This window comes from Pyrus communis, chromosome 14 (genome assembly GCF_041283825.1).
Source record: "Pyrus communis isolate YQ-2024b chromosome 14, ASM4128382v1, whole genome shotgun sequence".
Classification (NCBI taxonomy): Eukaryota; Viridiplantae; Streptophyta; class Magnoliopsida; order Rosales; family Rosaceae; genus Pyrus; species Pyrus communis.
In genome coordinates this window covers 9,748,567-9,765,852 of record NC_142578.1, presented here as the reverse complement: position 1 = coordinate 9,765,852, position 17,286 = coordinate 9,748,567, and the positions used below count along the sequence as shown (strand labels likewise).

The following is a 17,286-nucleotide window of genomic DNA, read 5'->3' as shown; positions in this document are numbered from 1 at the left end:
ATATAATTCCCTGCCTGGATTTCAAGTAATAACTTGATAAATCTAATTTATATTCACAAGATTTATTGTGGGTAATTCCCATTCACTCGAATCCAGGGTACAAGTCTAACTTATGGAAATGAGTAAGAGTACGGATTATGGACCATCTCTCAACGGAATCCGAGTGGATACAATTCCGGACCATCATTTAACGGAATTGCGGAAGGCTAACAACCATATATACAACTGCTCAAAGAAATGAGACAAGCACAAGTTACTTAATTTACAAAAGTTCAACCAAGGGAAATAAGGCACAAATACTAAATTTAGAATGAATCAACGAAATGGGAGATAAAACCATATCGAAACAACAAATCCCCATCACCACGGGTTAACGGTCTACGATTAGTCCTCACATTTCATTACAACATGCCAAGCAAACCAATCAAACCATATTTCAATATATACATATCAAATCTCATTTCATAAACTTAAATCAATGTCTCAGTACTGGAAATAACAATTCAATAGAAACATAATCATAAAACCAATTCATATCCACACCGGATCATAATTATGAAAACATGGGTAATTACCAATATCATATATTAAAGTCACCCACATTTTATCATATCATACCATCTATGCACATCAACCACCTTTCAAATATGCAAATCAAATCACATATCACAATCCTCATCAGTACACAAGCCAAATCATGTTTAATAAACATAGGTCTATGGTTAAATATATAAAATCACATTTCAATAGAAATCATATTCATAAGACCAATTCTTATTCACAATTGGTACCAATAAAAGAAATTAAGATAATAAACATATCTCATATATTCACGTCGTTAACAAACCAATATAGGCCCACTAGATTTTCACTAGTCATACCCTAAGTTCCGTATACCATATCTACAATAGCATACTAAAATTTGGTGTCAATTCAAAGATAAGATTGTCAATTGTTAGAATATTCAAGTGATAGACCTTATCGAAAATATACTCAACCAACAACATTTCATAAATCAAATGTTACGTATCGGAAAATTCAACTTTTTCCAAAAATTCTCAAATTTCACAAGAATGAAGATCTCAACAAGTAGAGTAAACTTTATACCTATGGCCAAGGCCAATTTGGCCTGAAAACACCCCAAACTGGCCACGAACCACCGGAAACCCTAAGGTGGGTGTTCTTCAATTCGACTTCCTTGGTGTTCCAACGCCCTTACAACCTGTTGGGTCTTGGTCCTGGGTCTAAGGGGAGTTGACTAAGGGTGGTGGTGAGTGGTGAAACTCAACGGAACGGCGGAATCGCCGTCAAAGCTCCATGGGTCACCCGCACAGTTTTTACACAGTGTTGGACCTAAAAACCCTCAACTTGGGATGGAAATGGAAGATGGGAGATGGTGGAAGAGGTTGCAGGTGATGGATATTTAAATTTTACTTGAAAAAATGGTGGAATTGGCCGAAAACAGCTTCGGGTTGGCGCGGGTAAATGGGTCCACGGGAATGGAGGGGAAATATCCCTTTTCTTTTTCTTTTTCTTTTTCCCTCCCGTTTCCTCTTCCTCCTCTTTGGTTCTTTTTTTTTTTTTTTCCCACTCCTAATCTGATTGGTCCCCCTTCCCTTTAACCTTTAACCCACATGTGGGAATTATATAATTTCCACAATCTATAGTTCACAACTTCAAACGTCCGTAATTATACCGTTATAACTCAGACTCGCAAACGGTTTTCGCCTATGTGTTCGTGGGTTCGAGATCTATTCGAAAACGTTACTTGTGACCTCGAAGGGTCAACAAGTAAATAATAATTTTCCAAACTTCACTCTTCGTAACTAGTTTAATTGAAATCTAATTTCAAATAAATCAATATAAATTCTCAAAAAATAATATAAAATCTCAATAATACAAATATGTAGATTATAACAGTGAAATCCGGAAACGGGATTTCACATTCTTTCCCCCTTAAAAAAGAATTTCGTCCTCGAAATTTCCATTATCAATTCACTATCCGCGAATGCAACAATTCAAGAAAATAGTGATGCACAAACACATTCACATTTCAGCTATAATCATATTGAGTTAACTTAAGTTCGACCACATTGTACCTCAACTCACAAATACAATCATCGTTGTCCCAGTACGACCTCAACACCAATCTTTGCACAATCACAAAGAATGCCACTATTAACAAGAATTCATTAATACTCCTGATTCTGGCAACCAAACCAACCAAATTTGTAATTACAAATTTCCCCATCATTCCATTTATAGTGAATAAAGTCATAACCTCAGCCTATGATTATATTCAAGCTCAAAATAAATAATTAAATCAACGAAAATGATCGTGATTCTCACCCATATACTTAGATTCCTAGCAACATTTATTTGCAGAATAATTATCAGAAATTCTAGCCATACACATTGGCAATACCAATATCAGAAAATTTTTGCCACATTCATCATTAGCAAAACAAATATCATAAATTCCAGCCATAACCTACATTGGCCAAATAAATATTAGAATTTCAAGCCAAACCATCAGAATTGGCAAATCACATATCAAAAATTCCAGCCACACTCATTAGAATTCCAAATCACAATTATTCATCACTATATATTAAACCAATCATAGCCTCGAGTTGTGGTTTCATTCCCGTTCGTAAAATCATCATGACTTTCATAAATATTAAAATTTCCAACCATAATTATCATAGCCGTAAGATTTTTAAAATTTCTAGCCACAAACATCATTGGCAAAACAATGATTTCGTCACCTTTTTCTTTTATCCTGATAAGTGACTAGTAGATTGGAAAAGATTGTAATATATTAGGTCAATACACATTACACATATTTATCACTTCAATAATTTATTCATGTAGCCCCTACTTGGAGCTTCTTCCTGAAAACATTGGGCCTTTGTGCCCACTCATCAATTTCTCATATTCCATGGATCATTTTACCCATTCTAATATTCCTCCACATTCAAGGCCTTTTTTCGCCCAATTTATCATCCACAGGCTTTGTCCGCCCAATTCCACATTTCTCAATGGCACAGGTATAATATGACTTTTCCATCTACTTTTGCAATGACACGATCCTCTTAACGTTCAAAATTTTCATAATGTATAACATAATATTAACCCAATTCAAGATTAATTTGAGACTTCAATCAAACCCTCATCTTTGAAGCTATAACATGAAATACAATATTTTAAAATTTTCCTTCTCCCATTCAATCATACGAACACAACCATTTCACAATCATCCATATCCATGATTTAAATGAAAGGTGTTTTAACTACTATCTGAAGTAATAAGGATGCATGTGAATTTCACTCCACATTTTCTAGGATTAAATAAAAATTAACTGAACCACTTATTCAACGTACTATCAACATTCATCAATAGAAACTCAGCTTCGAAATAAATTAGCACAATATATGAGCTCAAGACGTCGATACCAACCAAAAGTAATGTCACATAAGTAACACAAGGCTTCAAACCAACAAGATCAAACGCTTAAGTAACATCCCGTCAGAGTTACACATTATGTTACTCAAAAACCATTCATACACTAAGGTAAAAGTACAAGGACCTAATACCTAAGCTCTGATACCATTAAAAGATGTCACGCACCGATCCCGACATACATCCCGGATCGACATGCGACGTCACCAAATACTCATATATCTAACATACCCATCTCTGGGATATGGCAAATCACAACTCGAGAATCAAATCTCATAGTAATTTTTTCGTATACTTTATGGCTGCATCTAACCTCCTCGTTAGACTGCCTACGTACCCTCATTAGGGATCAAGCCATTCATAGTTCACCATTGCTAAAACTCGACATATAACACAATCTGTTTAAGCCAAAATGCATAACATTCCTCAATCAAACATTTGAGCTTGACAAGCATGAATTATTTGATTCAAACTACATAACCACCCGCAAGACAGTCAAGGTTTCTATTTCATCCATCATATAAATCATTATGTTTCAACATAAAATCGCTATTCATATCATGTAATATATCAAAGAATCAATAAAGCACAATAGTATCCTCTAGTCGCATTGATCACTGATCTAATCATTTTAATAACAATCATATTCAACATCTTTCCACAATCATCTCCAGTAACCCATTCCATGATATCAAGGAGGCACGATATTCACATTTAATTATGTTAATCAGTCAATCAGATCACATCTCAATGCTCAAAATTAATAAAGGACTTCTATATAATTCCCTGACTGGATTTCAAGTAATAACTTGATAATTCTAAATTATATTCACAAGATTTATTATGGGTAATTCTTATTCACTCGAATCCAGGGTACAAGTCTAACTTATGGAAATGAGCAAGAGTAAGGATTCTGGACCATATCTCAATGGAATCCAAGTGGATACGATTCCGGACCATCCAGGGTACAAGTCTAACTTATGGAAATGAGCAAGAGTAAGGATTCTGGACCATATCTCAATGGAATCCAAGTGGATACGATTCCGGACCATCACTCAACGGAATTGCGGAGTAGGAAGGATTCCGGACCATCTTTCAACAGAATCCTAGTGGATATGATTCCGGACCATCACTCAACGAAATCGCAGGGTAGGAGAGATTCCGGACCATCTCTCAACGGAATTCGAGTGGATACAATTTCGGACCATCACTCAACGGAATCGCGGAAGGCCAACAACTCAAAGAAACGAGACAAGCACAAGTTACTTAATTTACAAAAGTTCAACCAAGGGAAATAAGGCACAAATACTAAATTTAGAACGAATCAACGAAACCGGAGATAAAACCATATCGAAGCAACAAATCCCCATCACCACAGGTTAACGGTCTACCACTAGTCCTCACATTTCATTACAACATGCCAAGCAAACCAATCAAACCATATTTCAATATATACATATCAATTCTCATTTCATAAACTTAAATCAATGTCTCAGTATTAGAAATAACAATTCAATAGAAACATAATCATAAAACAAATTCATATCCACACCGGATCAGATCATAATTATGAAAACATGGGTAATTAACAATATCACAGATATTAAAGTCACCCACATTTTATCATATCATACCCTCTATGCACATCAACCACCTTTCAAATATGCAAGTCAAATCACATATCACAATCCTCATCAGTACACAAGCCAAATCATGTTTAATAAACATAGGTCTATGGCTAAATATATAAAATCACATTTCAATAGAAATCATATTCATAAGAACAATTCTTATTCACAATTGGTACCAATAAAAGAAATTAAGATAATAAACATATCTCATATATTTAAGTCGCTAACAAACCAATATAGGCCCACTAGATTTTCACTAGTAATACCCTAAGGTCCGTAAACCATATCCACAATAGCATACTAAAATTTAGTGTCAATTCAAAGATAAGATCATCAATTGTTAGAATATTCAAGTGACGGACCTTATAAAAAATATACTCAACCAACAGCATTTCATAAATCAAATGTTATATATCGAAAAATTTGACTTTTTTAAAAAATTCTTAAATTTCACAAGAATGAATATCTCAACAAGTAGAGTGAACTTTATACCTGCGGCCAAGGCCAATTTGGCTGGAAAACACCCCAAACTGGCCACGATCCGCCGGAAACCCTAAGGTGGATGTTCTTCAATTCGACTTCCTCGGTGTTCCAACGCCCCTACAACCTGTTGGGTCTTGTTCTTGGGTCCGAGGGGAGTTGACTAAGGGTGGTGGTGGGTGGTGAAACTCATCGGAACGGCGAAATTGCCGTCAAAGCTCCATGGGTCACCTGCACAGTTTTTACACGATTTTGGACCTAAAAACCCTCAACTTGGGGTGGAAATGGAAGATGGGAGATGGTGGAAGAGGTTGCAGGTGATGGATATTTAAATTTTACTTGAAAAAATGGTGGAATTGGCCGAAAACCACTCCGGGTTGGCGCGGGTAAATGGGTCCATGGGAATGGAGGGCAAATATCCCCTTTCTTTTTCTTTTTCCCTCCCGTTTCCTCTTCCTCCTCTTTGGTTCTTTTTTTTTTTCCCCACTCCTAATCTGATTGGTACCCCTTCCCTTTAACCTTTAACCCGCATGTGGGAATTAAATAATTTCCACAATCTATAGTTCACAACTTCAAACGTCCGTAATTATACCGTTATAACCCGAACTCGCAAACGACTTTCGCCTATGCGTTCGTGGGTTCGAGATCTATTCGAAAACGTTACTTGTGACCTCGAAAGGTCAACAAGTAAATAATAATTTTCCAAACTTCACTCTTCGTAACTAGTTTAATTGAAATCTAATTTCAAATAAATCAATATAAATTCTCAAAAAATAATATAAAATCTCAATAATACAAATACGTAGATTATAACAGTGAAATCCGGAAACGGGATTTCATACTTATGCTCTGACATCATGTGTGAAATAGGTTTATTCCTGCTCACATGCGCACTCTTGCTTTTAGGCACTTCTAGGTTTAAATTTATTCACATTTTCCACATCACTACACTTTATGGCTTCATCACCTTCCAGGTGTCGGCCAACATAGCTTGATTTAGAGTCCAAGTGGACATTCCGGGTTGGGGTGTGTCAAGGAATGCTAAAGAGATTCTTCATGGACTCTCTGCCACCTTACTGTTTAACAAATTTTTTATATAATGTAACGGAAAAACCAAATTGATTTGCGACACCTATTTTCAGGAACTATATTGATCGATTTTTAATTTCAGAGTCCATCTTGATGGTGTGGATCAATTTCAGGCGTCAATTGTGATAAAAACTCATTTATGTGCCGCATCATCACTTTACAGAATTTTTATAGAATTATGACGGAAAGACCACATTGATTTGCACCAACCATTTCCAAGGACTACAATGATCAATTTTCAATTTTAGGGACCATTTTTGGAAAAAAAAAAATCCATCAATCAATTCAGTCCTCAATATGGTGTTGCAAATTGATGCCGTCCTTCCGCTTAAATTCCGTTAAAAAAATATGTTAGTATGCTGACGTGAACTAAAAAAACAAAATTAATTTTTTTATTTATCCCTTGCTTCAATTGAATAATATTTTTTTTTTGAAAATAGAAAATAAAAATTTTAAAATGGTAAAAAAACTGGACTCCATCCTTACTCGCTGAGCGTCGTCTCGAGTTTTTCGAAGCACCAGATATTCAAGAGCTACTTCACATATCATAATATAAGTTGAGGAAATAATATATTTTTCTGTGTTAATCTTCACCTATCTTATGACACGTGAAGTACGTGCTTGAATACTAGATACTTAAATTTTCTCCTATGTTTTACCCTCAACCAGTCCTTGTTAGCGGCTGTTAGATTTCAACAGGTATTAATCAAGTTCTTGTTCGTCCCCAAAAAAGGATGCTACGCAATTCAAGGTGGATTTGAATGATATTTCAGCCAAACCTAATTTACCACTCAATCTCTATATATATGTATATATTAGTTGATGCCATGGTTGTTGGCTGGGTGGATTTTTTTGGTTTCTTGAGTCTTCAATCTTTTGGTGGCGGGGTTTGAAGAAAAGTTATTTTTTTATTAAATTGTGAATATTCAATCTATAATTGAAACAAAGATAAAAATATATGCAGATCTACAACATCAATCCGGGTTCAAGCCAAACTGAAAAATTGCAATGAGAATAGCTATCAACAATTGGAGTTGGAATTACATTTGTAAAGCTTGTTGTATTCATCAAGCTTGTCGTAATACACATTCCAAACACACACGGGACACATCCGCTGTCATATCAATTGCAGTGTTTGAAGAAGAAAATGACGATTGTTGTTTGATGTCTGGGTTCGAAGAGGAAGACGATGATTACTTTAAGACCATCTCTACATGAGATGTCAAAAATGCCACATACACATATAACAGTAATAAATGACATACCATTTACTTCAACTGAGATGTCATAAATGACATGGAAAAGAAGGCTAAACTGTTATGAAAAAAGAGGTGTCAAATTTGAAGTTGCCTTCAAATTTGATATTTAAGTATTATTTTATTATTTTTAAACCAGCAACCCAACTTTTATTATTATTTTTGTTTAAAAAGAAAAACATAAATGAAACAATAAATTTTGGCATATTGGGTGGAAGAAAAATATTGACAATATGTCAAATTGTCAAGTCAACCATTAAATTGAAATTTGATGTTTTGAATTTGAAGCCTCATGCTTTAAGTTTTTTGTTTTTCTTCATTTTCTTGTTTTTGAATTTTTGAAACACTCTTCTTAAGAAAAACAAAAAAACAAAAAAAATTCTTTAATCTACATGGAATCATAATATTTGGAGTGGGGGGCCACACAATGTGCCACGTACATTAGTATACTAATAACGTTTTTAACGAAATTCATATAGAAGACGACATTGATTTGCAACACTTAAATTCAGACAAGATATTGATTGATTTTCAACTTCAAATATCGTCTTCATTGAGTGAATTAATTTCATGAACCATTTGTAATAAAAACCCTAATTTTGCAATTTTACCAAAACAAATTTTCTCTTTGGGACTTGGGAGGAAGGGGTGGTGGGGTTGATCCCTCTAATGTTTCATAAACACCATGATTGTCGAATCATAACAATCCAAACTAGACAAGTACATTTATGTATTAGTGCTAATTAATTGACTTGTAAAAGAACATAGGGATACGGTTAATTCACAATAAACCAAAAAACTAATAATTAATTATGGTTAAACCTAATTAATTAATAATCAGTACTCGAAGTTCTCTCTATTTTTTGTGGCTCAAAAAATGGACATCTAGGAGATGATGATGCTGATTGACTTGTATATATCTCTAACATAAGGTTAAGAAACCGCACAAATTGCAAATATAAAAAAAAATGTTTGGAAATATCGTGGTTTGAGAACCTAAAAAACATGAAATATATGATTAGTTATATGGAGCTCAGATACTAAGAACATGAGCTCTCTCTCTCTCTCTCTCTCTCTCATGTATTTGTCGAATTGCATGTAGTCTTTGCTAATTGTTTTTTTTTTTTAATTATTTAATTATTTATTTTATTTTTTTATGTATGGTTTCATACGGCTAGCTCCTAATTAAGCACTCCAAGAAACCCACAATTAATTTATTTTTAATTTATTATTTTTTAAGATTTTTTATGTTGTGAATCCAAATGCACAAATGCCCATTTCTTCTTAAGCATCAATTGGATCTCAAAACACAAGTTTCAATATATCATAGAAGGTGGGCACAAATAAAGCTAATGTGAGTTTTTATTTGTAATTTTATTATAGTTTTTACATGTTCCCTAATCTTCAAGATATTTTAGGTTTTGATGTTTAATTTGGGTACCTTTTAGCATACTTGTAGGATAGGTTTTACTTTCACTTTAATGGTGAACACAATCATAGGAGGTTTAAAAAGACACAAATATGCGAATGGTTTCACTCGTGATCTGAAGATTGTTATTTGATTGATTGTTTCGCTTCTGTATCTTTCAAAAGAAAAAAAGAATTTCTGAAAGCTGTTTCTTGAATTCAAAAGAGAATACTTGGGTTCTCCCAATAACCAAAAATTTCCATTACTCCCTAACTAGTCTATTGCAAGAAAGCTTACTTGTAACCAGCCCTCTTAGCGCACTCATCAATATCCAGGGATGTAAAACATTTTATTGGTCTTTTTTCAGTCAATCTGATCTGCAACATATTTATGACAAAGAACATGATGACAAATGATCTTGCCCTTAATCCAATCTAGAAAGTTTGTTCTTTATAATCGTTACTTTATCTGTTGTATTTGTTCTGACAGATGATTTAGGTGGATTTTTTAGCATAAAGTTTGATAACTAACCACATTTAGTACCACGAAATGATTTTCAGCCTACCTTTTCTTACTCAAACTTAACCAAAAAATCATGCAAAAATTCTAAAATACCCTGGGTTAAAACAACTCGTACGTCCCTTTGCTTGACAGCCAAACGCTCGTTCTCCTCGTCCTCACTGGGACACCCCGCTCAGTCGGCTTGTTGGGCGTCGCCGTCGCTGCAGCTGTGGATGCATTTCGAATCACCTGCGATATCCACCGTTGATGTATCACCAATCGCCAAAACTCGTCTTTTGTCATGGAAACTTTATCATCGTCGTCTTTATTGTTGATGCCCTTAAGCATGACGATCCTGCTGAAACCCTTGAGCGAGATCCACTGGAATCCAATGTTCGCGCAAGACGATGCTGTTATACAGTAGGTGACGATTCTCCTGAAGATTAGGGGAAAAAAGCGGGAAGGGAAATTAGTGTTGTAAATAAAGGGTATTTTAAAACTTTTATATGGATTTTTGATTATATTTGTGAGAATTGTAAAAAATAGACTAAAAATCATTTCATAGTACAAAGTATGACTAGTTCTCAAAATTTCGCTGGCTCTTGACCTTGAGCGTGTATTCTTTTTATGCTCTTAGCATCGTTTTTTTACACCAAAAAAATGCTATGTGACCGATAAAAAATAAGGGATTTTAACGAAAAAACTTCGGTATTGTTCAGTTTAACGAAAAATCATATTTTTACATTAAAAAGTCAAACATGGTATTATTCACTTTACCATTTATTTTGTCCTTATCGTTAAAACTCAAAGTTTTCAAATTTTTTTCATTAGTTTTCCATTAAAAACACGGGAGGTGGTTTTTAATTACCTTTTATAGTTGCTCACACACACTTTTTATTTTGGTCATGAATTATAATATAAAAAAGGCTAACTTGAACATGGGTGTGTAAAAAAATGTAGAATGTGTGTTTATCATTTCCTTAGAGATCCTGTATTGATGATGAATAACCTCGAATGGTCGACTGGGGAACAAATCCTTTGTTTATTTACATGATTTTTTTTTAAAATAAAATAAAAAAGAGGACCAGCTAATGGCCATGTCACGGTAGTCCACTTTTATGGGAGCTAGAAAGACTCACATAGGCATTTCAGCCTTCCTCTACTCACCATCGTGTGATTCACTTGGTTGTATCTTGTATGTGTTTTAGTTTTTATTTAAATTTTGTGTCTATATTGTTGAAACAAAATTTGTGATTGTTTTTTTTTAAGTAGCCAAATTCCCACTTTGTTGCCATACCTTATTTGTACACACACACACATTGCTATTTTGGCCCCTATCCAATTATAAAAAGGGATTTGCACCCACCAATTTTTTTGTTATTTTGTTGATAATTATAAGAATTAATGTTGCCATCCATCATAATCGGAAGTTCGTAGTACATGAATGCAAGCAATAGCAGATGAGACATAATCCAAATTTGGTCATACAACAAAGCGGCAAATTGTTGCAAATTCTCCAACTTTTGGTTCTTAGGTTGCTCCGTCTTATCTTTGAACGCCCGATTGTTATCATGAGATCTAGTTTTAAATTTCTATTGCATTATAAAGACATAACATTACAAACAAATAGCTTACTTATAGTTAAAATTCAACAAGAATACAAACCATCTTTCTCCTAAGTTTTATAAAACAAAGGCTTTTTAGTCAAAATGGTCCCTGAGATTGTCATAACTCTTCACTTTGATCTCTGAGATTTAAAATTGATAGAAGCGGTCCCTGTGATTGTCCATTGTAATCATTTTGATTATTCTGTGAAAAATATCCATTAAATTGAAGAAACTACTAGTTCAAGGGGATGGGTTGATTTGACAAAAATACTCTCAATTTAACGGAGATTACTCACAAGATGACCAAAATGATTGACGGTGAATAATCTTAGGGACCACTTCCATTGACTTTAAATTTCAGGATCAAAGTGGGGAGTTATACTAATTTCAGAAATCATTTTGGATAAAAAGCCTAAAACATATGTCAAAGGATCGAAACAAAACAAGAAAAAAAAAAGAATTATAAGAAAGAAAGACAACAAGTTGCCTAATAAGACAGGCTATTGGAAGGAAACTCTCATAAAACGGGAACTCTCCATACACTCTGCCCCCTATGTTTTTCTTCTTTTGCACAATATTTTATACTAGTGACATGAAAATTAACATTAAACTGTAAAATAACAGATAATTCATAAAAAAAAAATTTATTTTTAAGAGAATCCCTTATTTCTCCTGCTCAAAGTGCTCCTGCAAGGATCAGGATCCTCTCCTGATCCTTGTATGAGGATCCTCATGACCAAGAAGTGTGGACCATTGGATTTTCATCCAACGGCTGCAAACAGGAGGTTCCTTTAAAGTTATAATAACTATAACCATTGAATTTTTATCCAACAGCCCACACTCTTTGATCATAAGGATCCTCATCCTTAGAAGAGAGGATCCTGATCCCTCCTGCAACTACCGCTATTTAGTAAATTAGTTATGGAAATTATTATCAATCAGTATGCGAGCACTCACTATAGTGATCAGAGACCAAATAATTAAATTGGAAAATAAAATATTAATCAGGGCTTTAAATAAAGTCGACAAATGTACGAAAGAAACAAGCAGGACGGCTTTGGTTGTCTGACGCGCTGTTCGAGGACTGGTTAATTAGTTCTCCCGACAGGAGTCACTATTTCAGTCAAGCAACTTAAAAACATGGGCTCCTGGCCCATGCTCCCACCAGCCCACCTTTTGTAATTGCTTAAATCACTTTATTGCCCTTGTCTATAATTTTTACTATTTATGGATGATGTTATCGTTACTATCTTTTTTCACTTTTTCAAGTGCATTCTTTATGGTGTCGGATGACTTTTTCAGAGAGTTAACAACAATCTAATTCTTAAATTAGTCCGGTTAAGTTTGAGGGGAAGGGTGGTTTTCTTTATCAGAAGGTTGGTCTTTTCTAATCGCCTTAACCAGAAAGAAAGTATCATATAATAATAGTTGGAAACCAAACTCTAAGATCTTGGCTCATTATGTGAGTAAGGCTACATTAATAATGCGATGGTCAAACTTTATGTGTAGTTACGCTCGACTATCCTTCATCTCTTACTAGATACTCTTTTTTTTTTCTTCAGTTTTTCCTCTTTATATATTGGTTTGTTAAGTTTCTTCAATAATCATATCGATCTTTACTTCAAAAAGAAAGTATTTTTTTTTATTTTTTATTTTGTCTGCGCACTATTGACAGAAGAGAGAGATCGAATGAATAACCTTACTCTTTGAGCAACAAGCTATTTACATTCTTGTTTTATCAAAGAAAGTCGATTTCAGTCCATATATTTACTATCGTATAAAAAGTGGTACGCCTATCATATTTTGGGAACATATATATGTTTCACCAATGTATTAGTTCACCTCTACTGAGATTAAAAAATTACTGAACAAATATGGTAGATTACAAGTCGAGCTTAACAGGAAACTGTTAATCTTATTCAATATTGTTATTAGAATCATGCACACTATACGTGACCGTATCTAACGAGTCTTTTACCAAAAAGAATTATAAAAAAAAAAAAAAAAAACTAACATTATGAAGGAATTTTATGGCGTACATTTGTCCACCCAAGTAAACTTTCCTAAAAAAAGTAGGAAGAAACATTCAAATTGTAAAAAATTGGATGAGGAAACCATGATTAGCTAGCTAGTATTAGGAGAAGGGTTTCGTCAATCACTTTCTTTATTATTAAACGGGAGAAAATGAGATGCATGCATTTACAACATGCGCAAACAAATTGTCACGAGTCTGACAGCTTTCATCAATATGCAATGCTCCCTCTTTCATCACTTGTTTGTTCTGATCACCTAAATATTGTCATGTTATAAACACTCATCACACTTCACTACTCTACTTGCAAATTAGCTCAATCAATCTTGAACGACTGTAAAACGTAAAAACTCACGTAAATTATATTCTCTTTTCTAAAATGATCTAATAATGGAGATATTTTCTGGAAGATAGTTATATCGTTGCATGATGTTATCAATCTACGTGTTGTAATATGAAAAAAATGACAAAGATGACATGTTACGGACCTAGAATACACCTAGAATATAATAATACGAATTAGATACAAATACAATACGAGTCACGTAAATTAACCATGTAACAGTGACACAATTCACACCAAAATTACTCCTTATAATGACACTACTAATTTTGCTACTTAACATACAAAGAAGCACGATATTGCCTATAAAAACCTCATAATTTTAAGACCATATATGTGGGTAAAATTACCTTTTTAACCCTGCTATTTAATTTGCTCACATTGAAAACCACGCCCCCACTATATTTCCTAATAAAACCATACATATCCGTTTCAAGCATACGAGTGGAGAAAAACACCATCCTTATGATCCACCACCCGCACTGAATTCCCCGACATATGAATTACCTAATTACATTTACTGCCATTTAAAAAAAAAAAAAAAAATTATCTGCTTGTGCAGCAAGTAAACATGTTGCTGTCCGTACACGTCACCGACTCCGGCCAATCGCGCACTGGAACATGTGGTTCCAGCACTTGAAAAAACCTTTTTCCGGCGACTCTGTGAGCCTAGACTTGGGGGAAGGCATGCAGTGGTTAAGGAGATAAAAACAGGCTTATAAAAATGTCCTCGTATTTGAGGTTGCCTGCCACGTGATACTTAGCTGTAAGTTACACACAAAAATAAGGTAAAATTTTCAGATGGTGAAAAATTTACATTTAAAAACCTCTAAGTAAAGCCATATTCTTCTTTTTACTGCTGCAATGACGAAAACACCCCCGACTGGTGAGCTCGGTAACGGAACGTTAATCAGTAATTAATAGCCATTTGATGGGGAGTAATATCACTAATTAATCTAGTTTTAGTCAAAGCAGAACCCCATGTGTCCTGTCACGTGACCCGAATCCCGAATTCCAAGAATAAGTTTTTACTCCAGCTGCTGAGTCAGCTCGGCCCCCACACTTGACCCTTCCACCCTTCCCCTTCTCCCTTTGGATCTCCTCCTCTCAACGGTCCCACTTCTCCACGTGTCACGCACCCCTGCCCGAATTATGCGGCGCCTCGTAAAATATCTGCGAGTCCCGCCGGACTCACTCCCGGCACGTCCCGGTCCCACCCGCCTTCTAATTACATTAATTATGAAAAATAGATTTAATTATTCGGGGGACAGAAAAGGCAAAAAGAAAAAGGAATTGAGATGGCAGTTGAACCGGGTTTAGCGATTACGGCTGTTGGGGGATCCTATAAAGTGGGTAGTTTTGGTATCCAGCGAGACGGTGCTTCCTCTCTCTCACTCTCTCTCTCACTTACTCCACACACTCCCCTCATTTCTCACTACACCCACCGCCGCCGCCGCCGTCACCACTCTCTCTGCTTTTCAGAAACCGATTCCGAAAACATTTATTCCCCTCCCTTTCACCTTTTGCCTTTCGGAGCTTTTCTGAAAATCTCCCATTCTTTTCCCGTACCGTTTGCCGAGAAGGCCTGCCGCTTCCTCCCTCACGCTCTTTCCCTTTTCACTCCTTTTCTTGACGGCGCTTTCCGTGAAATTTCTCGTCGTTTTATGGTACTTTTTGGTAGTTTTCACTCCGTTTCGAGCAGCAGAAGCAGCTTCTCCTTCACGCCTGTTTCCGCTTCTTTTCTCTCACTCTCTGTCTTTATTATTCTCTCCGCCTCGTGTGCTCTGAAAGAATCTCATCTTTTTCCTTCTGCTTCTCCACCTCTATTTTAACCCACCACCGCTGACTCGCTCACCCACTCACTCACTCTCCCGACTCGCTCTCAATGCCACTCAGCTTCTGATTTGTACTCTCCTTTGATTTTCTTCCGAGAGACATGAATCATCCAGCTGTCAAATACACGCAGCATCGGAGCCACACCAAGATGGTGGCAAATTCGGCGGAAACGGCGGAGTTCGAGTTGGTGAGGCCGCGTGTTGTACGGATAACGGTCACCGACGGAAACGCCACCGACTCCTCAAGCGACGACGAGGCCGAGGAGTCCTCGTTTCCTGGTGCTCGCCACCGGGTCAAGAGGTTCGTCAACGAGATTACTATAGAGTCCTGCTCAAACAGGGACACCGACTCTGCAGTTTGGAGGAGTCGGACTACGAGGACCGGGAGGAAGAGGCCGGCTGGAAAATCTAGAGCTCAGGCGAGGGGTCGGAGGGATTTGAAGGCCATTGCTGCTCCGGCAGGGAAGAAGTTCCGTGGCGTGAGACAGAGGCCATGGGGAAAATGGGCGGCGGAGATTAGAGATCCTCTGCGACGTGTACGGCTTTGGTTGGGAACGTTTGACACGGCCGAGGAAGCGGCTGTGGTGTACGACAACGCTGCCATTCAGCTGCGTGGACCCGACGCGCTCACCAACTTCGCTCCTCCTGCGGCGATATCTCTGCCTGACGTTAAGCCGGAAGTTAGCTCGCGCTTTTATTCCGGCGACGAGTCGCACAACCACCTTTGCTCTCCGACTTCCGTGTTACGGTGTCCCTCGCCTTCCAACGAAGAGGGAGAGTCGCCGTGTCCGAAACAAGTTCCGGAAGCCACTGAAGCCCGAAATGTCCGAGAAGACTCTTGCGTTTCGGAGAGCTTGTCGGAGTTTTCGGATTACACGAGTTTCGAAACGTTTATTCCGGACGACATGTTTAACTTCGAAACCTCGATACCTGACTTCTTTGAGGAGACGAGTCTCCGAGATGATGTCGGTATTTTGAAGGAAGAAATGACCGATTTCGGAAACCTGGGCGAGATGTTCGTCGATTCCGTTTGGGATTACGGGTTCGGGTCGTCACCATGGTGCACCGACGACTATTTCAAAGACATCGGCGACTTCTTTAGTTCCGATCCTCTTGTTGCCCTGTGAGACGACAGCGTATTCAATAATGTAGTTTTCCGGTCGTGTATAGCCGGTTTTACGGCAAATTTTGGATCGGCGGGAACGGAAAATCGGAATGTGTTTAATTTAATTTTTAATATTTTTTGTTTTTATCAGTTTTGGTTTGTAATTGATTATTTACTAAGGTGAATGGACGGTGAGTTCAAGTTTTGGCCCCATATTGTGTACGGTGCGTTTGTTCTTTTTCATTACCACGTGCCGGTGGCACGTGACTGACACAGAAGTAAGTCCTTGAAGGTAATATGGATTTTATAATATTTTTTTATTTTGCCTAATTTGCAAACGCATGTGGAGGTGCACCGCACAAGTGCTGGGTTTATTTTAGAAATTTGAATTATCAGAATTTAAAGGTGATTATTTTGAGTTGATAAGATTTGGACCCAATCTAATATAATTCTGACTAGTTTACATAGTTGTAGGTGCAAGTTATACAATACCAATAAATTTGGATTCAGATACTCTTCAACACTTGAAAGTTTAT

At 36.4% G+C, this 17,286-nt stretch overlaps 1 pseudogene across 1 annotated transcript; it reads left to right on the top strand.

The window, feature by feature from the left end:
• Window positions 1–15,185: 15,185 nt before the first annotated feature.
• Window positions 15,186–17,080, top strand: LOC137713708 (ethylene-responsive transcription factor CRF2 pseudogene; annotated as a pseudogene). Its single transcript, XR_015955482.1, has one exon. The product of XR_015955482.1 is annotated as an ethylene-responsive transcription factor CRF2 pseudogene (transcript).
• The last annotated feature ends 206 nt before the right edge of the window (window positions 17,081–17,286 follow it).